Source organism: Amblyomma mixtum, chromosome 8 (assembly GCF_055824585.1).
Source record: "Amblyomma mixtum isolate Tamu chromosome 8, ASM5582458v1, whole genome shotgun sequence".
Classification (NCBI taxonomy): Eukaryota; Metazoa; Arthropoda; class Arachnida; order Ixodida; family Ixodidae; genus Amblyomma; species Amblyomma mixtum.
This window is the reverse complement of record NC_143019.1, coordinates 35,655,674-35,682,769: the sequence shown is the minus strand read 5'-3', so window position 1 is coordinate 35,682,769 and position 27,096 is coordinate 35,655,674.

Sequence of the window (27,096 nt, the reverse complement as noted above, 5' to 3'; positions counted from 1 at the left end):
GCATGTATTTCCGCATTGCCTCTTTGTGTAATCACTTTTTTTTTCTAAGTATCGTACCGCTGCTACATTCCCACCTTTCATTGCTTATATCCGTCGCGTGCAACAAAGAATGTTCGGATTCTTTAAAAAGAAAACGCATATGTATATTTCTTTGCTTTGTAATAATAGTATTATGTGTGTTCTAACGCGTCAAAGCGGCGCGGAGACTATCGGGAACGCTGTAGGGGAGGACTCCAGATTAGCGTAGACCAGCTGGGGTTACTCAGAGTGCACTCACATCGCACAGCTCACAGGCATTTTTCCATTTCGTCGCTATCAAAATGCGACCTCGCCACCGGTATCAAACCCGCGACCTTGGCATTAGCTGCCGAGCACCACAGCCACTCAGCCATCGTGAGGGGTCTTATTCATTATCTGCTATGTGAGACAAGGAATGCCTCAGAAAGTAAATGTTGCACAACGTGATTGGGTCATTGCGCCTATGCTTCACATATTTATGGTACTTCACACAAAGAAAAGGAAACCATTCTCACTCAGTGCTTTACGAGTTAAAGCAGTGCTAACAATTCGATTAAAGCTGTATGTAAGCATGTGAAAGGGGGATACTATAAAATCCAACATTTCACGTAAATCTGGCCTAAAATACTTCAGAATTACCAAAAGCACATTGCGGAAACGCCAATTAGCTTTCTTCCTAGCTACGAGAGTTCTTTCAGTTTTGCTGTTGACATGGATGCCATTTCGACTGGATGCCATTTTCGCACTCCATAGCGCCGACAGCTTTCCCTGGGTAAATCTACGCGCTGGCATATGCCATTTGGTCTGAAAAAAAAAAGTATGCCGTGTTGCACAAAATGTGCGGCTGAACCGAGTCCCGAACCGGTTCGGAGCGGTTCCTTTGAATCGTTCCGGTTCGGGTTCAGTTCCAAGATGGCGAAAAAAATTTGGGTTCGGTTCGGTTCCAGTTCCGGGCAAAAATTCGGGTTCGGTTCCGGTTTCGGGTTCAGGTTCGGTTCCGGTTCGACACCCTGCTCAAATCAATAGCGAATTTCGGGAAACGTTAACAGTTTACCTAAAGAGCATCTTCTGCGCAGTGATTTCACATTGCTACCTCAAATCGGCAGACAATTTCGGTCAACATTAACAATTTACCTATAGACCATCTTCTGCGCAGTGATTTCACTTTGCTTCCTCAAATCAATAGCGAATTTCGGGAAACGTTAACAGTTTACCTAAAGAGCATCTTCTGCGCAGTGATTTCACTTTGCTATTTCAACTCAACATACAATTTCGGTAAACATTAACAATCTACCCATAGAGCATCTTCTGCGCAGTGATTTCACATTGCTATCTCAAATCGGCAGACAATTTCGGTCAACATTAACAATTTACCTATAGACCATCTTCTGCGCAGTGATTTCACTTTGCTTCCTCAAATCAATAGCGAATTTCGGGAAACGTTAACAGTTTACCTAAAGAGCATCTTCTGCGCAGTGATTTCACTTTGCTATTTCAACTCAACATACAATTTCGGTAAACATTAACAATCTACCTATAGAGCATCTTCTGCGCAATGATGTCACTTTGCTACCTCAAATCAGCTTTCAATATCGGGTAACATTAACAATTTACCTATATCAGTTGGGTGCCTCAAATCGGTATCGAATTTCGGGCAACGTAACAATTTAACCATAGAGCATCTTCTGCGCTGTGATTTCACTTTGCTACCACAAATCAGTATAGAATGTCGGGCAACATTGGCAATCTACATACTCTGCGCGAGCCGGCCAGTCGGTTTCGTCTTAGGCTCGTTTTATCCAATTGAAGGGAAATTTTACTTCGTAGAAACGAGATATTGGTTACATGGACATCTATAAAGGCTCGGAACTGGAATGGGTATTCTTTCGCTATAAACCGGTTCATTAATACGACATTCGTCTATAGGTGTCTTTTTAAACCCCCTGTTGGTAATGCTAGGGAGTAATCTTGTCATTTTTGAGTAAACCGTATGAATAAATGAAAATAAATGTGGTATAACCGGAGGAGTGCTCTTTGCAAAGCTTGCTTTTCTCTTTCCAGCTAAAGCCCCATGATCTGAGACGACGTTGACGGTGCATGAAGGGAGATCGCCGGTGCCGTTTGCGTGCTGAAGCAGCTGACATCTGAGGAAGCTTACCGTCAGCTGACCAAGGATAACCATACGGCGCGAAAAACCTATTAGTATTGGAAGAGGCCGGTGAATACTTATGGCGCTTAACTTTCTACCAATGAGCTTTTGATTACGCCTTTGACACTTTCTGTATTATTCCGCTTTCAATCACTTATTGTACGAGCACATTGGCACGCTTCCACTGCGCAAGTTGACGATTTATTTAAGGTGTATTTTAAGCACACGGAAGAAAATTAACTGTACTGAGAAAAAATCACTGCTCGTCGTAAGATAAGAAAGTTCTTGCATAAGGGCGAATTTGCAGCATGTCCTTCGGGCAAGAAGCTTTTTGATCATTTAAAGAAAACTTCACTGCTGCTTGGTGTCCTCCGCATCAGAAGCGTGGTTTCTCTACGTGCAAAAAAAGCAGTTTTGCTGCCCTGAGTGAAAGGTTTCGCTTGTTTATCGTAGTTCGTATTTCGCTCGTGTTTATCGTAGTTGGTACCAATGGTTGCAAAGTAATTTTCAGAGAGGAACCTTGTTTCCACCTCCTTGCGAATACGCCATGCGTCTGAGCCTTGCTCCTCTAGTAGGCAAGCACATCTATCCGCTGTGATTTCGTTACAGAAACAGGTCTGGGCTGTCCTCTGCTTTTTTCAGTGGCTTCTTACTAAGTGGGTGAAATTTTTAGGTGCTCGCTCATTGGGAGACAAACGCGAAGAATTTGATCAAGATGCGTAATACTGGTAAAAATATGCTACTTGTCGTAGTCGTGATAGTCAACATTCTAGATCTGGCCACCAGTGGACGCGAAGGACAGCCTCTCGGAGAGGTCATTAGACGCGCGTCAGCCCTTCTTCAGGAGCGCGTTCACAGGAAGGACGCTCTGGCCTTCCTGTTGTGCGGGGAGCAAATAGAGCCCTTCGACATTTCTTTGACGCGGGCTTATCCCGGAAAGGCAACGCGTTGGGTCTGCTGTGGAACAGGATTCGCAGACACTCTGCAATCGAACGGAGCACTAAATGTGCGAACTGTGATTGTAGTGGTTGGAACACCGAGAAACAAGGCTTTGTGCATCACGGACATTTTAGCGGATCCCGTCGCGACGAATATGACGGAATGGATCGCATTTCACGATGACCAAACCCTCTTGCAGCCCAAAGAAGTGGCGGCAGTCAATACTGGTTTCAAAATGTGCAGCCTACCTCAGCTTTCCTCCAGGTCGGAGATGCGGGGAGTTTCGGTGGTGTCCCGCATGTGCTCTCTTAAAAGTAGTAGAATGAGGACCCGCTTTAGCTTGCCTCCTGAAGATAAGCGAATTACGTTTGCGTGCCGATTTCTTGCACGTATACATGGCCGAGAAATAACTACTTGCCATATTCTGCCCTTCCAAACGATATCCAATGCGTTTCGCACTCAGAACGCAACTGTGAGGTTCAAGACGTATCGGGATCTCCCCAGTGCCCGTGATGGCATAAATCGTGGCGAAGCCGACGTGCTAATGTCGCTCATGATAGTCGGTGCTGAATCCTTCCGGGAATTGCACATTCCCCCCGTTTTAGAGTACAGGGAGGAAAGATTTTACACCTGGAGAAAGGCGTACAGCTCCCGTACTTCTTTTTTCGCAGTGGTGATGAATTCTCGCCACTTGTTTGCATTGAGTCTGATTTCATTGCTCGGGTCCTGGCTTGTTATTTGTGCCGGAAAGTTTTTTGATTTCGGTCGTACCTTTATCGACATAGATTCGGCACTGTTCCTGGTAGGGTCGTTTTTTTCCACCTCAACGCCCATGGACACTGAACTGCGACGACAGACTGGTTCCCGCAGATGGTCATTCCGGAAAGCGTTCCTGCTCACTTGGCTCCTTGCTATAATGCCTTTTTCAGTCTACTTCCGGGGAGAACTCACCTCCCGTCTAAGCGTCAAGGTGCCCCCTAATTTCATAGACACGTTGGAAGAGCTGGGGATTGAGCTGGATAGTCATCAGCTGAGGCCCTGCCTAACCAAGACTTACAACACTTTGGCGGTACATCGCGACGGAAGAGACGTCTATCATCACCGCATCTACCCTAAGCTAGAGCGTGCCTTCCAGGGTGGTAAGAAGGATTTTGGGCTTATTTTCGAGCAGGCAGGAGGCTGTTTGCGGTGTGCGCAGAGTCCTGGTTTCGCCTGCTTTGTGATGGGTATGAACGACTGCATTTGGCAACCACTAAAAGAAAAGTACATTGAATCTCGTGACCGGCTTAGTACTGTAATGTGCACCCTAGCCGCCAGGAAAGATTACGTCCACGCAAAACTATACAGCAATCTATTGCAGCGGTTGCAGGAAACTGCCTTGTACCCAGCTTATACAGGCTGGAGGAAGTGTGGACGCAGTAAAGTGTTCACTGAAGGCCGAGTTGAAGATGTTTCGGACGGGAAACTCACTCAGATTTACGAACTGTCGGGATTCTTTGCTTGCTTCGGCGGTCTCTTGCTCTTCTCTCTCGTTGTATTTCTCTTGGAGTTGGCACTCGGCAAGCGTCGGAAACCACGGTGGGTCGCTCAGAACAATGACTGGCACAGAACTCTACAAGCAGAGTGACAGTCAAAACCGTTCACGAATATCCTTGCATAGGCTTTCACGAGGTTCTAATCTGTTTGCCTATAATGTCACGTTAAAGGGCAACTGCCTCACTTTTTTAAGAATTTCGCAATATTCAAGAATTCAAATCTATATCGGCCGTAGGTAAAGCATGCCAAGTGTTTTTGCACTAGCATTTAAATTAGAGACGTAATCGATGATTTAATTTTGCGCTTCTCCTCAATGCACCAGAGGAGTGCAGGAAAACTCAGCATGACGTCACGGAAGGTATGATATCAAATTACCGCTGTCGTCAGCCACACCCAGCCCTGACTCGTTAGACGCTGCCAAACAACTGTCGGCAGGGTTTGACTTCGGTGGCGTTGGTTTTTTCCTTAAAAGCAGGCGTTTTCTGCGTTGATGTACCGATACCTTCGTTGACGTCATCATGCGCCCCACGCTTGGCGTTGTGCGCTGCGGAGAAGCTTGAAGGGCGTTCGAATTTTAATCGGCGATTACTTCACTATTTCAAGTGCTAGCCCAAAAAGACTTCGCATGCTTTACCTGCAAGCTTCGCACATTCGACCCTCTCAAGCTCATTGATTTCTAAAACCTATGCAGTTTCCCTTTAAGATGATTGTGCAAAGCAGCCTGTGGTGTCTTCAAGAACAGTGTCTTTGTTGTGAGTCTTTTCGGTGGTACATGCACATGCGGAAAAAAAAAATATACTGCGGTGCTCTCTTGTACTCCATGCATCTCCAGTATAACCAGGAACTTAACAGTTGCATTGATCACGGCGTGTTTGTTGCTCACCAGTTAGTGCAGATAATGTACGTACACCCTGTAGGCTTGACTGCAGATGTCTTCTACTCGCTAAATTCCGCTGACCGAATCGAACGCATTCTTGAATGGCAAGGAGATGGACGTAAGAGACAACTAAGGCTTGATAACTGGCCGTAACCGAATGTGTTGCATGTCAAGGCGAGGAACCCGCTCGACCGCAAGATTTCAAAATAGGTGCGCAGGTAGGAATGACATATGCAACCAACATTAAGGCTTTCTTTAGCAAAGTCTATGAAAGATTACGGCTGAAGGCTTAGCGAGTCCAGCGCAGGAAATCTTTTTAAGCGGAACGAGCAACACCGTTTGGAGGACACTTCCCTTTGTGGGGTGATTATTCCGGATCGACTAAAGCGCGTCAGCATGACTGACGCCAGTCATGTGCTCCACCTTATTCAACTCCATCTATAGCGCATGCTGCTAAGAAAAAAAAACTAAAAAAAATACAGTTCCTTTCTCTGAACTTTTGCTTAGCTTTGAACACACAATGTTAAAATTCGCTGCTGCTTCTCGGGAGCCTAAGTGGACCTTTTCCACCACTCCCAAGGACGAGCTTTTATTTGAGATATCAGGAAAGCGCTACGCCCTTTTGGCCACTTTCTCCGCTAGGGTCGATCTTTTATTGCTGTCATGTATACTTGAAAAGGTGGCTGTGTTTTGAAACTCCCCCCGCCCCTTTTTTTCCTCTCGGCGCGCTTTAAAGGGACAGTGAGGAGAGCTCTATTAATATTTTTTTTTATAGCGAAATCCGGTAGTTCGGCATTTCATGGCTTTGTTGCCACTTGGCCGGCAGCGAAAGATGCATTTATTTCCAAGAAATTTGGATTCGAAGTTGAAAAAGTTGTTCCCGCCGCTCTGATTCAAACTTGGGATTCTCCTATGACGACACAGGACTAAGTCACGTGAAACATGACGTGCGGATGACGTAACGCAGACTCCGTGATTTCCGGCGGCCAGCAGTGCGGCCTAGCAGCAGCCGAAAAAAACGCTACCGCCGGCCGCACGTTGAAGGCATCTGTCGGCTATTGCGGCCGTCGCTACAGTCGCTTCGTTTACGTTTGTACCGGCGTTTTGCCAGCGTTACGATGGAACCCGTTCTCGAAGTCGTCAACGAAGTTCTCTCAAATAGACACCTATAGACCAGATTCTTTTACCCTCACACGCAGGCTGCTGGCGCGCTCCTACTCTCGACACCAGCCGCCATCTATCGGCGCGCGCGGCACGATGGACTGCGGGTCGCGCCGGCGCCGCGCGTAGAATGCATGTTTACGTGTTCGCTTCTGTCGTTGTAGTGCTTCATCATAACGTATGAGGGTGTGTGCTGTGCGTCACTACTCATATTTTCCCTCTACCAGACCGTACTGCGGTTATCTTGCGCGCAGTTATGCGTTAACGTAACATCTCCGAGTTTTTTTTTTCGTTCATTTGGGTGTGAGTGAGTGCGGCGAGGCAGTGCGCGTCTGTCTCGTTGTTTGTGCCCACCATGATGATATTGATATTGATGATTAGCGCTCGTGTCCTGTCGTCACCTTTTCTGTGTCTCGTTTTTCGCTCTACGTTTTTCAATGATGATATTCTGCTGTCTCAGGATTCTAAACGCTGGCACCGCAGCGGCGACGCTGCTCCACCAAGCCGCTGGCGCAGCGGCGCTGCTCAGGGAAATTCTGGAATACTTATGCAAACAGCAAGGATTTTTCCCGCGGAGTAGTTGGCCAGGTAGCGTACGGACTGGAAACCGGCACTTCTAAGCATATTTCTGCGCTGAGTGTCGTTTGTTGCCGTCTTTTACGTGCGCTATCATCTATGATAATTTTAGGCACAGAAATGTGGATTTATTGATTTGATTCAATGGTGTAGTAACTGGATAGTCGAGCTGCAGACTGAAGGTTGTGACGAAGCGCGTGTTTTCGATCACCTCCTTGCGCTGAGCTTGCTCTAGTTCCCATTAAACTCATTTCATGCACAGGATTATAAGCACGACCGCTACCGATTTCAGTTGCTCTTTCCGCACGCATGTCGGATCAGGGGGGGGGGGGGGGGGGGGGGGTAAAGTGTTTACTGTAGTGTCTTTCTGCTTTTGCTATCTACCTTAATCATAGGAAAATATGCGCGATTTTAATCCATTCATTCACACTTAGCCAAACGCCTACGCAACGCTGTCACACGCGGCGAGAGCTACCGAATAAAATGAACGCGACTTCGGACCTCAGATTTCGTGAAAGCTGGATTCGCAGCTAATATCTATTCAAGCTTTGATAATTTGAGCAAAAGTACGTTTTTATGCACCAGGTTGCATAAACCATGACAAATTTTGTTTTTTGTTGGCACTGCGACTCAGTTAAGCTCAGAGCGGTAATTTGTTGATAAACCGGCGCACCACGCATGCATGCGACAAGAAAGCCCTGTTTGTGGGTGGTACTTTATGGCCGAAGGATTAAGAGTGCATGGGAATTGGAAATGCATGCTAGCCGCACACCTAATACTTGATATTGAACGAAAAGTTTTTTTTTGCAGAGGAGCACTAAGACGGTAGCGATATAAGCATGAGCGCGTTCTAAGCGTCAGCACAATTCACGTGAATGTCAAACTAAATGTCATTCAAACGCATCAATGTGCTCCCTTTGATAACGTGAATACTTACTGCAACACAGCCACGCTGCGGAAGTATGCTCGGCAATTTTTTTTTAGCGCCCGAAGCGCGGCTATATGCAGGCGCGGCCGCGGAGTTGCCGCAGCCCCGCAGTCCCCAAAGAAACGCCCGCACCGCGGCGCGCCAGTCGGTGCAAAATGGCCGCGCCCAGGAGCGGCTCTGGATTCTGGTCTATAGCATACCGTGTACCTCGTTACCGTTAGCGGAATACCGGGAGCCCGCCTACCGCGGGTGAGCAGGCGCTGGTTGGTCCTGATGCTGCAGACGCGCGCGTAGCTGCCGAGTACGTGGCGCCGTCTGGCGACGTGAAGGAGATTTGCGCATGCATTGGCTGCGCCTCAGTGATTTGTGCTTCTCGTGTCCTAGTGTTGCTAGAACCATTGGTTCTAGCAACACTGTTTTGTCCTATGACGTCATGACGCTTGTACTTGCGAGTTTGGCCTGTGGCGGCGATACCTGTATTTTGGTTCTTGCTCTTTTCTACGTTACAAGAGATTTGTTGTCAGTATGAGTGGCGTTTTTGTAATAAGGAGCTGATATTCTGTCGATACAAGCCAACTTCAATTTCTCCTCAGTGTCCCTTTAAGCACTTTGGCACCCTTCTGTCAATCTATGCTGACGACTTCTCGTTTACAAGCTTTGCATAGGTCCTCAGCCTACGCTGTGACTACTCTCCCACTCCGGGTGCATAAGTGACTCTTGGGCCGGATATGCGTGAGCGGCAAGCCAAGACGTGCAATGCCTTTCTTTTTCGATTGTTTTGCATCTTCCATTAAACCTTTCGGAACATTAAAACACTTTGCGGTCCCCCATTGCGACAACTTACGTTGCAATTGAAAGCATGTTTTTTTTTTACGTACGACATTTCAGTCTCTTAACTACTGATTGATGTTCTTGGCCATGTTGTGGGCATGGCTACGATGATCTCCCATTGGCTACTATAATGCTGCGAGAAATTTTCAGAGTGAAACTTTTGCAAAGCCAGGTTTGAGGACTTTCAGTTCTGTATTGTGCCACGAAAAACAGGTGCACAGTCTGCACTGTGGGTGAGAGAAGGCATCGCACCATCGTTATATCTGGACCACAAGCGAGTCGATCACCTGCTTGGTTGTAAACCTAGTTTACACCTATGCCCTCAGCTAGCCTACGCACGTGCTTTCTATAAATGAAATGAAATTTAAGCGCACACGAAACACGCACACAAGAGGAGATACACACAGGACAGGCGCTATCCTGTGTGTATCTCCTCTTGTGTGCGACAAGCGAGTCGATCACCTGCTTGGTTGTAAACCTAGTTTACACCTATGCCCTCAGCTAGCCTACGCACGTGCTTTGGTCCACCATGACTACTAAAATTCCGGACAACAAGAGCTTGTTCTAGACCGCGATAACCTTTGTGAATGGGCTCGTGGAGTCTCTGCAAAGCAAAAAAATGACAGTGGCTTAGCTCGACTATGCCAGAATATACGTAGCAAAAGCAGGCATGCGACACAGCTGGCGAAGCGAGCGGAGGCAAGCGCAACGACGAGGCAAGCGGTGTGACGTCATACCAAACGGCGACGGTAGCTCCGCGGCGAGGCGCGCGGTGTGACGTCATGCCAGATGGCGCGGCGAGCGCGCGGCGTCCGCCAGCTTCGGCGGTTGCTAGGCAACGACTCAACGTCGGTCACTGTGCCTCCTCGGAGCACCACCACAGCGAAATCGCAAGTTCGTGGCCAATGTAGCTTTCGCTACAAGAAGCCTATCGAGCGTGGTCGTACCTAATCTCTGTGCGAGAAGCATAAGCCGCCCTTCAGACGCGAGACAGCCTTGGCAGAGTCTCTGGGCCCTCAAGAGACGCAGAGGATGACCCAGCGTTACGCGAAGCAATCGGGGAGACCGCAGGGGGTTATTACCGTTTCCCACATGCGGGAATATCACACGCTTCGGGAATCGATATCAATGACTCACGAAAACGACGCTATGCATGTGACTGGAGATGCTACAAAGTCATGACTAAAACCTTGTGCTGGCTTCTCAGCGCAAATGAAAATCACAGCTAAAAACATTTTTTTTACCGTTCGCGCGTAAGTGCGTACGCTATTTCGTAAAATACAGTTGTTCCCTCTGCAAAGAGGACGCAGTGGTGAAATGCCTGATCGTTAACGCCAGTTATCAACTCAGTACAGTAGAGGTCATGTCTTCTTGCGCAAGCTGGAGCCTACACTCAGGAGGTGACAACTTGCGAGTTACTGTTTCGACATAACTTTGATATATTGATAACGTGTTTCAAACCACAGTCATTTCAGTCTGACAGTACCATTTTAAGTGTATTTGAAGAATGTACGATGAGTACTGCGAACGTATACAATATTCGATAATAGGTATTCGTCGAATGTATTTGAAGAATGTACGATGAGTACTGCGAACGTATACAATATTCGATAATAGGTATTCGTCGAAAAAAGACGTGTTTACACACTAATGACATTCCTACGCTAGATTACGTGAGCGAGGATGAAAAGGGCTCCACTCTTCGCTGACACAGTTAAAAAAAACGATAAGCAAAAGAAATACGCCTTTAATGAAGAAGCGAGGATAGATTCCACTAAGCTTCAGGTGCAGCATCTGAGACATAGGGTTTTCTTGGCATGCACAGCTATAACCGTGAGATTACGGCAATATTGCTGGAACTCGCTCCTAGTTTGGGTTAGGTCTATGGGGGTTTAACGTCCCCAAGCGACTTAGGCTATAAGGGACGCTGTAGTGAAGGGCTCCGGAAATTTCGACCACATGGGGTCCTTTAACGTGCACTGACATCGCACAGTACACAGGCCTCTAGAATTTCTTCTCCAAAGAAATTCGTCCGTCGCGGCCGAGATCAAACCCGCGTCTTTTGGGTCAGCAGCCGAGCGCCATAACCACTAAGCCACTGCGGCCGGCAACTCACTCCTAGTATTGATGTCAGTTGTGGTGCTATTCATTAAAAGTGTCGCTTTTTACTTTCAGTAGCACCTGTATTGCTGCCACGTTTGGTATGATGGCCGGAATTCTTTAAGACGTTTACTGCAGGAAATATCTGGCACCCTTTCCACGCTGCGTGAATGCACAAATACCTACTTTTGTATGGCGTCACAACCGGGAGCAGATAATTATCTCGGATTTGTATTCATTTCTATGAGACTGAAATGTTTTTTAAAAGAAGTGTAGACACCAAATTTTGGTGGCTTGTTTTCTTCTCTAGAATGATGCGGAAGACACTGCTATGCATGAATCACCATGTGGTGTTCGCCTACGACCGCTAAATAATTTATAATAGAATATTTCTGTCACGCTGTTTCGCTTTCGGTTTCAATGGCGGAACGATTGCTGTGACGTCGAAGAGAGGTCATAGGTCACACGAGGAATAGAAAAACTGCGAATTTTTTATTTATATATTTACTAATACTGCAGAGTCGCTTTGACTACAAGGAGGGGTGAACAGTGAAATCACAATGAAATACCATAAAATACAACTATACTTGCATACGGAGACACATGATACGATCGTGTGCATATTAAAGTATACGAGTACACATACATATCAAACAAACACATTACAAAGTTCACACACTGAAGGCTCTCAAGTTAGCAAGAAATGTTTCCACATTCGGGCTTTCTACAACGCACTTCGTCAGTTTGTTACAGTTTGCAACTGTATTCTAAAAAAATGTATATTTAAATGTATTACTATGACCTCGATATTCTTGAATAATTTTTACATTATTACGACATATACTTGCGCGGGATAATCGCTGCTTCACCGTTTTAATTCACTACATTGCTGAAGCCAGCCTTCCTCAACAGCTGAAATAACAACGAATGCAGAAGCACCGATTATATTGCAGATTTCATGCCACCCGTGACCTATAACTTCTCTTTAACGTCACAGTCATCGTCCGGCTATTAAAACCGAAACTGCACAAGAAAGAAATTCGATTATAAATTATTCCACGGAGTACCAAATTATAGCACGTGGTAATCCGTGTATAATAATGCCCTACGCCTTTATGCAAAGAAAACACGCACCCAAATGTTAGGTGTCTATACTTTAACAGCAGAGCAGAACAATGACAGTGCCGTTAGTACCATCTGAAGCGAATCATTAGGCCGGGAATAAAACCGAAGGGATGTGGGCGGTTGGGCTGTTTTCTGCCCGTTCGAGCCGTTAGCCTTATAACTGCAGTATATCTCTGCTCCAAGTACCATGCTTTAGTAAAGGCACAGGGTTTTGAACAATTGTAGAGAAAATAAAACACGAAAACACATGAGGGAAGGCATAACCAGCTATTTATTCCTTTTTTTTTTGCTGTACTGAAAACCAGCGCCAATAAGGAAACCGAGAGAAACCATTGACATTAAGCATGCTTGAGAAGAAGAAAAATCTAAAAAAGTGGCTCGAATTAGATTCAGCACGACAGATATGTCTATGGTGCAATGTTTTGCATTCTGTATAAGGAGATATACTTGCAGAAATTCTCGTGCCGGTTTATCACGGCTTTGTGTAAACACAAATATCACACAACCACGAACACACGTATGGACTTGCAATACGCGGCTTTGGTGCAGACCGATTTGTAGCAGTTTGCCGAAGCAACCCCGACTTCTTTGTGGGAACGTATACACAACCGCCGTTTGCCTAATTTAAGGAATAAGATCACGTGAAATCACTCACACATGACTCTAATTCTCAAATAGGTTTTTAAGTCGACTGCTGAAGTGACCTACACTGTCTTGTGACGCTTTCTGCTCAATATCGCTGTTTCTTGGAGTGTTGTTGCTAGCTGTGTTTCTCACGACACTGTTGTGTTTTTCACGACACTGTAGCTGCAGTGAATAAATACAATTTTTGCGTTCTGTTGGCGTTCTGGCGTATCATGGTTTTTCCACAGCGAAAATGTCGCGAGCAGATTTAGCCCTGTCGATGCGGAATGGGCGATTGAGATTACTGCTCGGTAAGGTGCTCATTTTTTTGCCAACATGAAGAACACAGTTTGATTCAAGGTAAGTGTAGGATCTAATGCTCGAACTAGTCAAAAACCGGCACTGATTGTTTCTTCTGTAGCTTTTGCAAGCGTTCCTAATACAAGCGAGGATCACCATGGACAGCGGCGAGTAAAAGTTGTTCACGGTAAATTTCCTGTGCGTTTATAAGCTGCACAGCGCAGTGACAAATGCCTGCGTAGTACAAGTGACTGCGATCGGAGCGAGCGCTTTTCCGTCAAGAACAGCAAAAATGTACTTGTGAAAGCTCACTACGCACGCCGCGTTTTCCCGAATGCTGAAATGAACTTGGTGTTGTGCAGCTAGTCGCATTCATTGCGATCGTTGCAGTGTTCGCAACCGCAGAGAGCACACGCCGTTGTTACTGCTACGTATCCATCACCGATTTTAGTCACTGTACTTGTGGGTGCTGTGCTTGAAAACTTACAGAAAGTTACGCTGCCCCCAAACGTATAATAACTATTTCAGAACGACGACTCAGTTCTTAATGCGAATTCTCGATCGAACTTAGCACATCGACTTGAACAAACCAGGCTGCAGTACAGGCGACTAACAACCGTCCATCATTACAACCGGCATGATCACATTTTTCTAATAACTAAGATTGAATAATTTAAATTAAAAGTCAGTTATTCAATATTGCACACTGCAGTGGTTTTACGCTTACCAAAGGTGGTTAAAAGAGGCTAGACATTTATGAATGAAGTATTTCCCAAGCCATGCACAGTAGTTGTCACTGAACATTTAAACAGACCTTCCTGGCTCCGTTCTGACAGTTATTGCAAAAGACATAAGTTTATCTATTCAATGCATAAGCTGTTTGTGTGTCTGATTTGTGCATGGGTTAGAAATTTACATTTTAGCGCAGTGTTTTCAAATACGAAAGCAAATGCATATGAGAAAATTATGACGTTTCCAACCATTTGGAGCACGCAAAATCGGTGGTAACTACACCAGTTCTGCATTTCAAAGGAGGGTAACTATGCAACAATAAGTATTTATTTTTTTTTCGTGCTTTTCAGCCCATTATAAAGGGCAAAATAAAAATGGCACCGTGTAATTGCAAGGGGCCGAGACATGCATCACTCGGCTATAGTGCATGGCTTTATTCACGGCTCGGCAGCTAACACTGTGCGAATCTCTTTAAGGAACACCAGACACTAATCTTCACCAAATACTGCTGCTACTCGACTGTGTCCTCCTATGAAGGGCTGAGACATCGTCTAAAGATGGTCGGTCGTTATTTCATCATTTTGCGCCAGTAAGTTCTTACAGCTTGTGTAGGAGTTCTCAATGCTGATATTTCGTTATTTACTTCAGCACAGCCTGTTCAAGTGCATTTTAATAAAAGCAGAGGTTGAGAATTCTGGGAAAAAGAAATAATTTGCATCAAAAGCGAATGATTTAATGCGCACTACGAATGATAAGAATGCTGCCCAGCTCTCCAACGAAAAATGGCTTGGAATAATTGTTGTAGCGCTTAGATTTGCAGTTTTAGTAGTCTTGTCAAAAGTGAGTGCGCAAATGATTACGGATATGTAGCTTCGCATTAGCTGTAGATCGAGAACATACAAAAATTCAGATTAGACTCTAATCTGAGGAACTATATTCTGCATTTCTTAAAATTAATCTTCTCCTTCAAGGGCACCTTGAGTCTCAAGGTGATAGTGCTTGGCGCCACCACGGACCCTTTGCTGCATTACCGATGCTGTCATCCGAACCGTGGCGATAGGCTTTAAAGGTGCACTGAAGAGGAATCTGAACTCGTCTTTTTGCCGCGGGAACTCGATCTACACGTTCTGAGCACTCTTAGAAACTTCGATTTATTGCCCTGTGTGGCTGATTTTCCTAATTAAATCGAATTAACGTCCGGCTCCCGCCTTTTTTTTTAATTCTCCCTCGTACGTTGGGCGGAGGCGACCAACGCGTGGAGTGCCTTGCAGCCAGCTCCGTGGAGGCTTTGCTTTCGCTTTATTTTGTTTTTTAGGTTTCCGTGAATAAATAGTTTCATTCGCAGATAATATAGCCGCAAAATAAGCCCGCAGAAATAAAAATACGCGCGGACTATTTGCCTCTACGGACTACTACGTATTACTCCGCCGATGGCAGAGCGGCAAGCCGCCACGGGACTGGCTGAAAGGCACTCCACGCGTTGGTCGACTCCGCCCACCGTACGAGGGAGAATTAAAAAAAAAAGGCGGGAGCCGGACGTTAATTCGATGTAATTACGAAAATCAGCCACACAGGGCAATAAATCGAAGTTTCTAAGAATGCTCGGAACGTGCAGATCGAGTTCCCGCGGCAAAAAGACGAGTTCAGATTCCTCTTCAGTGCACCTTTAAGGTGAAAGGTAGAAACCATGAACGGTGGCGATCGGGGCCATGGTGAAGCTCCGGCCGAAGGGCTCTCTGTTTACGAGACGGGGGGCTCCGGGACCTTCCTGTGAATAAAACGGTGAACCACAGGCGACATTTTAGGAATCGTCAGCATATCCATATCGCATGAGTACTTTTTCCAAAAAACCGGATCGCTCCCTGAAAAGGAACCGCACTGATGAAAGCTCCGCCAGTACCCGACCTGACTGTGACCACTTTCCTCACTTCCTGGTTATCCACTCTCAGGTAGATAACGACCCAGTCGCTGCAATGTCAGTTTTTGTTATCGCTAGAACCTTTGAGAAAGTGATAAAAAACTACAAAGCAAAAAGCTTTCATCTGGTGACCTTCTTATTGAAGTGTCTCACAAAGATCGCTCTGACATCCTTCTGAGGCAGAAGCAGTTTGCTCACCTCCTTGTTGCCATCACCCCCCCCCCCCCCCCAGCGCATCTGAACACAGTACAAGGTGTCATATCAGAACGAGATCTGATCCGAGAAAGAGAGTTTGATCTCCTGGAATACTTCCGAGATCAAGGTGTCATAGCCCTTCGCCGCATCATCGTAAGGCGGAACGGTGAAGAGGGAGTGACACCCCATATCGTCCTAACATTTGAAAGGTCCCGTCTTCAAGATGCTGTGGAAGCAGCATTCATCGGCAGTAAAGTTCGTCCCTATATTTCAAACCCGAGAAGGTGCTTCAGCTGTCAAAAGAACGGACACGGATCTAAAACATGCCGCGGAAAACTCGCCTGTTCGAAGTGTGGTGCCCATGAGCACCCAACTGAAATCTGCAGTGCCACCCAAACAGAATGTCCCAACTGTCAGGGGCCACATGCCGCGTACTCACGAACATGTCAGTCATTTCTGAACGAGGAAAAGTAATTCAGATCAAGGTAACCGAAAGCATCACATTATTTGAAGCCCGGAAGAATCTTTCGCTTCTCTCCGGTAGATCCGACGCTGACGCAGCGCGCCGGGGGGCCGGGCGGCGTCTCGTCACGGTAAGCACGCAATACAGCATCGCTGATGCGAGCTCATCTCGGTCCCCCAAGCAAGCAAGCGGCTGCACTAACATTCTATGTACCAGAGGTCAACTTTTCACAGACCTCTGCGAAAACCCAGATAAGTGAGAGGGAGTCTCTCCCTCCTGTCAGATCGTCGTCTGCTTCTGCGTCTCCACAGGAAGCAATGGAGGTGACCCCGGGATCTTCAGCATCAGAGACGCCGAGGGAGTCTCCCTAAGAGAAGCTGAGTTTGCTAGACCGCTTTAAACGGAAAAGACATCTGCCGGTAAAGCCTCCCGATAAAGGCGCTGGTATCTGAATAACTCCCTCTAGTCTTCACTTCCTCACTAAGAACAATGGCCGGCGAGAGCATTATCCACTGGAACTGCGGAAGGCTACTTAAGAACCTGGATGTCATATGCGAAATACTCGCACAATATCATCCAAACATACTTTGGCTGCAAGAAACGCACTTAAACCCAACTCATAGAAAGTTTCTAAAAAAATATGTAGTATACCGGAAGGACAGGCAAGGCAGCGCTCACTCCCTAGGTGGCGCCGCTATTGTCGCTCAGAATTCAATTCCCTTTCAATGTCTTTCACTGGCTACTGATTTAGAGGCAGTGACAATACGAGTCCCAACGTTTGGTAGAGTAATAACCGTATGTTCCATATATATCCCACCAGATCATCGCCTATCTATTGACGAACTTGAAAAACTTTGCTTCCGGAGCCGTTCCTGTTGGTAGGCGATTTTAACGTACACCACCCATTATGGGGAGGTACTAGAACCCATTCTCGAGGAGCGCTAACTGAAAAATTCTAATTGTCGTCTGGCTGATGCTTATTGTCGTCTGGCTCATGCTTATTGTCGTCTGGCTCATACTTATAGAACAGGACCAACACACTTTAATGCAACACACAACTGATACACAGCAATAGACCTTGCTTTTGGATCTCCATTGCTCTTGGCTGGTACTGAGTGGGCTGCTATTGATAACCTTTATTGAAGTCACCACTTTCCTATTTCTTTAAAATGCACAGAAATTATAAATTCGAAGGTAAAGGATCCTAGCAACTTTAAAGACCAGATTGATGAATACGGCAATGCCGAGACTTCCCGGAACAACTTCTAGTCATCAATCACAGATCTAGGTACAGATGAATCACAATCCTTGATCACTCTGGACATTATAGCCTCTATACAAAAATCCATCCCACAGTCATCAGGTAAAATACAAAACAAACGAAAACCATGGTGGAATGCACAGCGCAAGAAAGCTCGTCAGAACCAAAATAGCGCATGGTCGAAATTCCGCCGTTATCTTATGGTTGACAACTTAATAAACTTTAAGCGAGCTAAAGCGAACGGCAGGCGTACTCGACATACCGGGTATTTCAGCGAACACTTTCAAAAATTCTCATAAGTAGAATTTTCTTGGTAAAGATATGGCTTTTGCAGCATAGTATTACCAAAGTTGGCGGACACCAGAAAACCGGTGAATCATATTAGGTAGTAAACTGGTTCACTAATTTTTAATAATTCACTTTTTAACTATTACAGTTAGGCGCCTAGTTGCAATTAGATATTTGTAGCTGGTCGTTAGTAACAGCCATATCAGGTTTTAGAATTTCGAAAATGCGATTATCCTCGGCGCTGTGGCTCGACAAAATTTGGCTTTTTCGACTAGTTACGTGCACTGGAGGGGATGCTTTGCCTGCATGCTTTCGATAGCGCATGTATTTTTCGCCCGATGCAGCCAAACTTTGTCGAGCCACAGCGGTGAGGGTAATTGCGTTTTCGAAATTCTAAAAACTGATATGGCTATTACTAACGACCGGCTACAAATATCTAATTGCAACTAGGCGCCTAACTGTAATAGTTAAAAAGTTAATTATTAAAAATTAGTGAACCAGCTTACTACCTAATATAATTCACCGGTTTTCTGGTGTCCGCCAACTTTGGTAATACCATGCTGCAAAAGCTATATCTTTACCAAGAAAATTCTACTTATGAGAATTTTTGAAAGTGTTCGCTGAAAAACCCGGTATATCCAAACGGAAAAATTGGGAGTCATTTCTCTCCTGTGGAAATTCTTATACAGACACGCATAAAGTGTACAATAGACTGAAAACACTTAAAGGGCATAGTGCACATCCAATTCTATTTGTTAGCACTGCTGGCGATACATTGAAGCACCGAGCAGATGCACAAGGAAAACAATTCGAATACACTTTTAGCTCAGCGCATTATACAGATTCCTTCTTGAGATGCAAGCTAGCTCAGGAGCGAAAACCTATTGGGAAAAAAAGGCCATCTGTCGGAGGATACAATAGCCCATTTACGTCACAAGAGTTGAGGGTTGCCTTCGGCACATGTGGCAACTCAACAGCAGCAGGCCATGACAGGATCACATACGAAATGTTCAAGCACCTGCATGAAGAAATCCTTGAATCTATCCGGTGCCTGTTTAACAAGATGTAGGCCACTGGACGTTTGCCCGAAGCCCGAAAAGAAGCGATTATTATCTCGATATTAAAGCAAGGCAAAGAAGCCACACTTGCGGCCAGTTATCGGCCAATTGCCCTAACCAGCTGTTTACGTAAACTCTGAAAAAGTTGTTTATCGTCACCTTGTGAATTTCCTTGAATTCAGTGGTCTTCTTGACCAGCACCAAGCTGGATTTAGGGCTAACCGTTCAACCATTGATCATCTTGTGGCCTTCGAATCTTACGTAAGGGATGATTTTGTGCATAAACAGCACTGTTTATCAGTTTGAGAAAGCATACGATACCACATGACGCTATTGTATCGTACGTGACCTGTTCGCCTTTGGCATTTCGGGAATATGTTGACTACCGTTCAGAGTTATCTCATTGAACGAACATTCAAGGTCCGTGTAGAGCATTCCTTATCTAAGCAGTTTTCACAAGAGAATGGCGTCTCTCAAGGCGGCGTTCTTAGCTGCAAGCTTTACATAGTAAAAATGAATTCATTAAAGAGTATCATACCTAGATCAATATCCTACTCTGTTTATGCTGACAATTTAGAAATAAGCTTCAAACCATGCAATTTTTCCATCTGTGAGCGGCAAATTCAGCTAGGACTACACAAAGTATGAAAGTGGGCAGACGAAAACGGATTTAAACACGGAAAAGTCAGTCAATGTACTCTTCACAAAAAAACAACAAACAAACAAAGTGGTATTAGACCCGAACCCGACATCACACTGAACGGGCAGAGTATTTGTGTCCAAAAAGACAACAAATTTGTTGGTGTCATAGTCGACGAGAAGCTTACATTCGTCATACGCATTAAGCAGTCAAAAGTTAAATGCATGAAGGTGCTGAACCTTCTAAAAATCCTGTCACACCAGTCGTGGGGTACAAATCAAGACTGCCTGTTGAGTCTCCTAAATAGAGTAGTTCTGTCACGTGTAGACTACGGCTCAGCAGTATACGAGTCAGCAAGAAAAAATTCAGGGGGGCACTTTGTTGACCTCAAGTGCGGTGAGGCGAAAACCTTAAGCGCTGTGTGGCTGCTTGTGCCACTGATGTGTGGTTGAGATGTTAAGCATCGCCACTAAGAATGGAACGCGACAGCGTCTTGCAACACTGCCAGGGAGTCCACAGAACGCCATCACCTGTTCGGCTCTACGCCTTAACGGCTCTACGCCTTAACGGCTCTACGCCTCACCTGTTCGGCTCTACGCCTAGGAAAGGTAACGTGTCTGTCTCGCATATCTCCGCGGACACCTGAACCTCGCCGTAACGGGAAGGGAGGAAGATGGGTGTGAACGAAGACACCGTATTCACTAGACGCGCCTTTGTTCATTCCAAACCATCGAGTTGTCATGGCGGAGTGGTTAGCGTGCTCGTCTCGCACTCCTGTGGTTCAATTCCACAACTCGACCAATTTCCTACTTAGTTTTATTTATTTATATGGTGTGACTAGAAAGGTTATTTAGGCTAATTGGTTATTAAAGAAATTAACTAAACACAGTCCCACTTACTTGGAGCATCACTTTACGATCCCTTTAATTGGTTGCATGGTTACTAGATAAAGTACAACTGGCCTCGTTCGAAATTGACGTCACGACCATTTCGACCAATTTAAACAAGGCCAGCGTAGCTAAAGCCAGACGGCGGCCATCCGAGGTCTCGCTTTGGCTGTCGGAGTATTGCTTTCGCAACAAAAGCACCTTAAAAATGCTCGATTCCGTATACCACCGAGGGCTGCGGTTGGCTACTCGTGCTTTCCGTACAAGCCCAATTGCCAGTTTGTATGTTGAGGCGGACTGATGGTCACTTGAACGACGGCGAAAGTTTACAAGTATAGCATATGCCATGAAGGTATTATCTCACGCTGACCATACATGCAACGCGATATTGCGAAACCCAACCAGGACATTGTTGTTTTCAAACCGACCGTCTGAAATCCCACCTTTACCCATTATAGTCGCTATACTTGTCCAAGGCATGAAAATACATGAAAATACCAGTCTCCAATATTCTGGTAGCTTCCTCCAAAGACATAATTGCTTCCTGGGAAGTGCATTCGCTTGACTGCGGCATCTTTTCGTGAAATTGTCAAGCATGGGTCGCCTACTGACATAAAACAGCACTTCATGACCCTACAGGCAAAGTACCAGTGCACACAGATTTACACTGATGCCTCCAAGACTTCCTCAATCTCATGTGCAGGTCACAGCTGTGAATTTTCCGAAACAAAAACAATGAATGGACAGACAAGCATATTTACAGCAGAATGTCATGGTATCCTGTTCGCTGTTAGATCCATCCTTCAAAAGAAAATCCCAACCTCTGTTCTTTACTCAGACTCTTTGAGTGCGGTCATCGCCCTGTCCTCTTAGAAATCCTACAAAAACCCTGCAATGAATTCGTTCTTGAAATGTGTTATGTCTGCACGCATATTGAACGTCAAAATTACGGTATGCTAGGTACCAGGTCACTATGGCATAGATGGAAATGAGGAAGCAGATAGGCTTGCTGCGTCAGCTGCCGAACTGAGTCGTATTGATGTAAACCAACTTACATGCCAGGACCTCAGGCCACATATTAGGACTGCACTCCGCAAAGAGTGGCAGCAGTACTGGGATGAACAAGCAGAAGACAAACTACAGACAATAAAACCAAGGATTGGAAGCTATGCCACAGAAAAACTAAATAGATTCAAAGAAGTTTCTCTCTGCAGACTGAGGATAGGACATACATACATCACCCACTCACATATGTTAAAGGATACGCCGGCACCGCAATTCGCGACATTTGGAGCCCACATATTTGTTGTCTACACATTAATCATCTGCCCTAGATTGGAAGCAGAAAGACGACAGCACTTCCGAGAACTATACAGAGTGAAAAAACCAGTGCACCCTTCTTTATTCTTAGATGATGACTGCATGTTTTCATTGGATAGAGTTTTTACATTTTTAACACATGCCCGATTTTACAAGAGATCTCTTATTCCAAGTAACCTCAGCTCCTCCTCATCTCTGCGCAGAAGGCTGAGCTTAGCCGTAGCTGCCAGACGCCTCACCCTTCTTGCTCGAGCAAGGACTGTGATTGAGAGGTTACCAGTCTTCATACTCTACATTTAACAGTTTTTAACACAATGTTTAGGCGCTATACACCACCACTTTAGGCGATTCCGTCTGACATACACACATCTGACGCACTGTAATCATGCACCTACTTATTACTCTAAGGCACTACACACCAGTTTTTTTAACAGTTGTACATATTTTAGCTTGAGCCAACCAATAAACTTGTGTCTGGCACTTTTTGGCCTTAGAAACCCTTGCGCCAAAAAAGACCCACTATCATCATCATAAAATTAATCTTTATGCATTTTCGCACTGGACCGTATGAAATGAATTCGGAAGGGCAGATGAAAGTGAAAGAATTCTTAGAAGATCTTGCAAAACGATCATACGGAGCTTCTATCTATTTAATTCTAGAAAATTTTTTTCTTCGATCTTTGCTGTCTGCCAGCTTTATTGACCCGGCAGATTTAACGAAGGCGAAAGTGCAGAACCCTGCCAAGCACAACACGCTTAGCCAGTTTTGTTCTTGCGTGCTTTACCAGTCTTGAGCAAAGTATGCCGTCATTAGCACACGAGGCTATGGGTGCTGCGAATACGTTTAAAAGGACTGCCCGTTTGTAAGAATTGAAGTATACTTCGGATGAATTATTTTCATAATTGCGAAAGTACACTTTTAATACACTTACAAGATGCTAAAACTGCATACATATTTTTCACGCATTTGAAAAGTGCTCGAAGTATGCTTTAAGTGAGGTATTTCTGGCACCTTTTAAGAATATATTTCGAATACCAAGCATGAAATTTAAGGAACGTATTTCTTGCATATTTTTAGTGCATTCATGAATACAAGATACGTTTAAAATACAATTTAAATAGCCCACCCTATATTCCAAACACATTAGTTTTCACTAAGGGTGTGCAAATACAATTTATTTAAATGGTTTCAGCATTTTACAAAAGCGAATCAATTTATAATTAAATGTGCATGTTCTAATGTGCACTACGAAATATGAGTGCACGGCGTGCAATGAAGTGATGTATATTTTTGATTTCCGGTTGTGGCCGGCCTTTAATAATTGACTGCGGGAATGGAAGCAGATTTGCTGGTTCGCATTAGCTTTAGTGCAACTACTTCCTGGAATACAGATTCCACCAGGATTTCAGAAACTGCATTTTGGATTTCTTAAAGTTTACGTATTTTAGCATTCGACTATATCAATGAATTTGACAGTAAAACTAGTACATACAAAACATTCCTACGACGAAGTGCCGGGGAAAGTTGAAAATAATTCAGAAAGCTGCTTTCCTGAGACAGCTGCATCGGACTCGGAAAAATTCTAAAGGCAACCCGAAATTTCCAGTAAAGCTTTGCGAGGAATAATTCTCCGATGTCAGGGCAGGTTGAACTACCCCATTTGGCCGAAATTTCCGGTGTCCTTCACTACGGCGTCCCTCATAGACCGAGTCGCTTTGGGACGTTAAACTCCCCATAAACCATAAACCATGTATAGTTTTGATGCTGGTTAGAACTTCTTGACAAAAGCATCGAAATGTTGAAGAACGTCCAGGTTGCTGCTGCAACTAAGTATGCGGGTATGCCTGTTGGGATACAGGCACAAGAGATAATCTAGACAGGGACAAGAGCGGGAATATTTATTTATTTATTTTATTTATACATACTGCAGCTCTATTGGACTATTGCCGGGGGTGGGTGTGAACAAAACAATGTAGAGAAGCAAGGAAGACAACAATGGCAAACAGCCGAAACAATATGAGTGAAATGCAAGAAAAAGGGCAAAACTATTCAATAGCCGCTAAAAACAGCTCTAAAGGAAGAGATCAAGTAGGACCAGTTAAAGAATTCCAACATTAAGTATAAATGTAATAAGTAAGTAATAAGTAATAATAAGTAATAACAGTAGTAGTAGTAGTAGTAGTAGTAGTAGTAGTAGTAGTAGAGAGTAATAAGAGTAATAGTAGTAAGTAATAAAAGATATCAGGCATACTCCTGGGCCTGCCTAAAATCAAGCCAGTCGTTGTCGCATAAAAATACCTGTTTTATAAGGTAGCACTGGCAATAAAACATTCCTCACTGAAACATGGTAACCAGCGCTAAAAAAACACAACGGACAGCGAAAAATGCCGTCGGGACACACGCAAGGTAGCTTTTCGTTGCCCTTTGTGTTTTTCAGCGCTGTTACCATGCTTCAGCGAGTGAATAAAAAGCCCCAATTAGCCCGTCTTCCTTCTTTAATAAAATTTTTCATTACGAATGATTTCAGATCATGAAGGGGATTAAAAAGGCGGTTGCCGTACAGAAGCCGTAGAGAGCCTAGAAAATAAATTTTTATTTAGTTATGCTACCAAGCAAGCTTTTCGATATAACAGTCTTGTGCCGCCTATTGATCACGTGATTGCGGGCCTTATGCGTAAAATAGCGACGAAATACAAAAATTAAAAAAAAGAGCCATAAGTGAAAATTTTAGGGACACTTCAGCTTCGCCTTAACGGTATGACGCGATAGCGTAATGGGTCAATTCCCATTTATGCAGAAGGCCATTCTCTATTTTATATTCATAGGTTCCTAGGAGTCCTCATACCCCTCCTGGCACAGTGGTGCAGCGGTTAAGTGATGAGCCACTGCCCTGCGATGGCAGGTGCTCCTAGCGGTGGGTCCTGTGCAACCCAGGTTGCTCTTCCCAAGCGACCAATCATTTTTATGCGAAGCATACTAGCCGCACAACCGAGCTCTTCCTTGCTGCGCCGCGCGCGGCCGCGTAGCTACCACTTGACCTACATCGGCGCACCACGTGATATGACGTCACAACAGCTGTGAAAGCTGGGGCTCAACTCGTGCGCTCGCTTGCGGACGCGCAGCCTCCACCGGCGGCCTAACTCCCGCTCCTTCCGCTAGGGGCGCTGACGTCACAACAGCTGTGAAAGCTGGGGCTCAACTCGTGCGCTCGCTTGCGGACGCGCAGCCTCCGCCGGCGGTATGCTTAGCATCCTAGGCTTAACCATAAGCTAAGCCAGGTCATTTTTTTTAACTGCCACCTGCTAACGTGGCCAGTTTGCTCACTACATGGCGGGCAGGTTGTGATCACGCCGCAAGGTCACGCGACCTACGTGGCCCACCTGGCTCCTGGGTTGCTCTCTGGAGATTTTGCGTGGATGTTTCGCCCACTGTCAACGAGGCCGATGGCGATGTCGGATTTTCTGCGACATGAGCTCCATAACGCTGTGGCGTTAAAACTGAAGGAAGTACTTATACTATGCACTTGCAAAAGTCTCCTATGGAGATGCACAACATAGGTATACGGTCCCTCAGCCCCAGTACGGCTGATGTAGCACCGAATGCAGTATTGAGTTGATAACCTTATTTGTGCTTGCCGAGGTGTTTGCTGTATGCAACCGATCAATTCCCGTGTGTAGTCGGCGCTGTAGAGAAGCTGGAAGGGGCCAGACTCAATTTCGATGCTGAATGGGGCCTCGGCCAGTTTTCTTGATGAGGACATTGGACTTGTGAGGTGTCGTCAGAGGCAGATTCGGTTTGGTCGTGTTCCTGTGTTGCCCACAGGGGACCAAAGTAGATATAATAGGGCTCCCAGCAGCCGGAATTCACCGCGTGGTACACACAGTGGTCTAATATTGTGTCTTAATTTGAACGCATGGTTCAACATTATGTTTACGAATATGTTCGAAGGGGTATTTTCAGGTTTTTACAGATTTTTTTGCACGGCTTCTAATAGTTCTAGTGGTCTCGGTGGTTTAAAAAAAGAACAGTAAATTTCCTTAGTCGTGATCGCAGTAAAAAGTTTAATAATGCGATAGTATTTAGGCTGCCGTCATGCGGTTCCTTGCTTCTCCGTAACGAAATTCCCTGATTGTTCAATATCCTAATTGCGTCATCAGGGTCTCGTGTCCCCATCTTAGCAACCAGAGAGCACCGAGAAATTCGAAATTTCCCGCAAAATTCTCTGATTCGTTGGCAGGATGTGACGTCATCGTAACCTCCCCACCGTGGCAGGTGTGCAGCCTGCAATCGAAGTCGACTGCCCGCCGTCGCCGAATTTAATGCAGTGGCCACCTTCCCTCTGTGGCGCTGCGGACGAGCCTTACGGGAGCTCGGGAAGAGTATACGGGGTGTCACTAATCCCACCGGTGGCTGTGTTTAGAAGAGCCCCCTGCCGTGGCAATGGCGCATCACTTAATCGATGCACCACTCCGCCATTTCGGATATGAGCACTCCCAGCGACCTATGAATGCGACTGGGAGGGTTGTGACGTCAGTACAATGTGACCACTATTGGACCAATCAAAGCACACTGCAAGCCGCCGCGGTGGCTCAGCGGTTATGATGCTCGGCTGCTGACCCAAAAGACGCGGGTTCGATCACGGCCGCGGCGGCTAGAATTTCTTTGGAGGAGAAATTCTAGAGGCCCGTGTACTGTGCGATGTCAGTGCACGTTAAAGAACCCCAGGTGGTCGAAATTTCCGGAGCCCTCCACTACGGCGTCTCTCATAGCCTTAGTCGCTTTGGGACGTTAAACCTCATAAACCAAACCAAACCAAAGCACCCTGCGAAAGTTGAAATAATGAGGACCGTTAAAGTTTGGAAGCTGGCCCAACCCCCAAAATTTCCAAGGACACTCAAAAGTTTGGAAGCAGGCTAACCCCAGAAAATGTATTAAGGAGGATTATTGGGTTCGATTACCATAATTCCATAGGATAATCAATGAAAGGTACTTCAACAGACTACGGCACCTCTTTCTTTCTTTATTCTTTCACTCTCACATCCCTCCCTTTCCTTACGGCGCGGTTCAAGTGTCCACCGAGATACGTGAGACAGATACTGTGCATTTCCTTTAATCAAAAACCAACCAACCAGCCAACTTGAATATTCTAGAAGATGGTTGACTAACGCA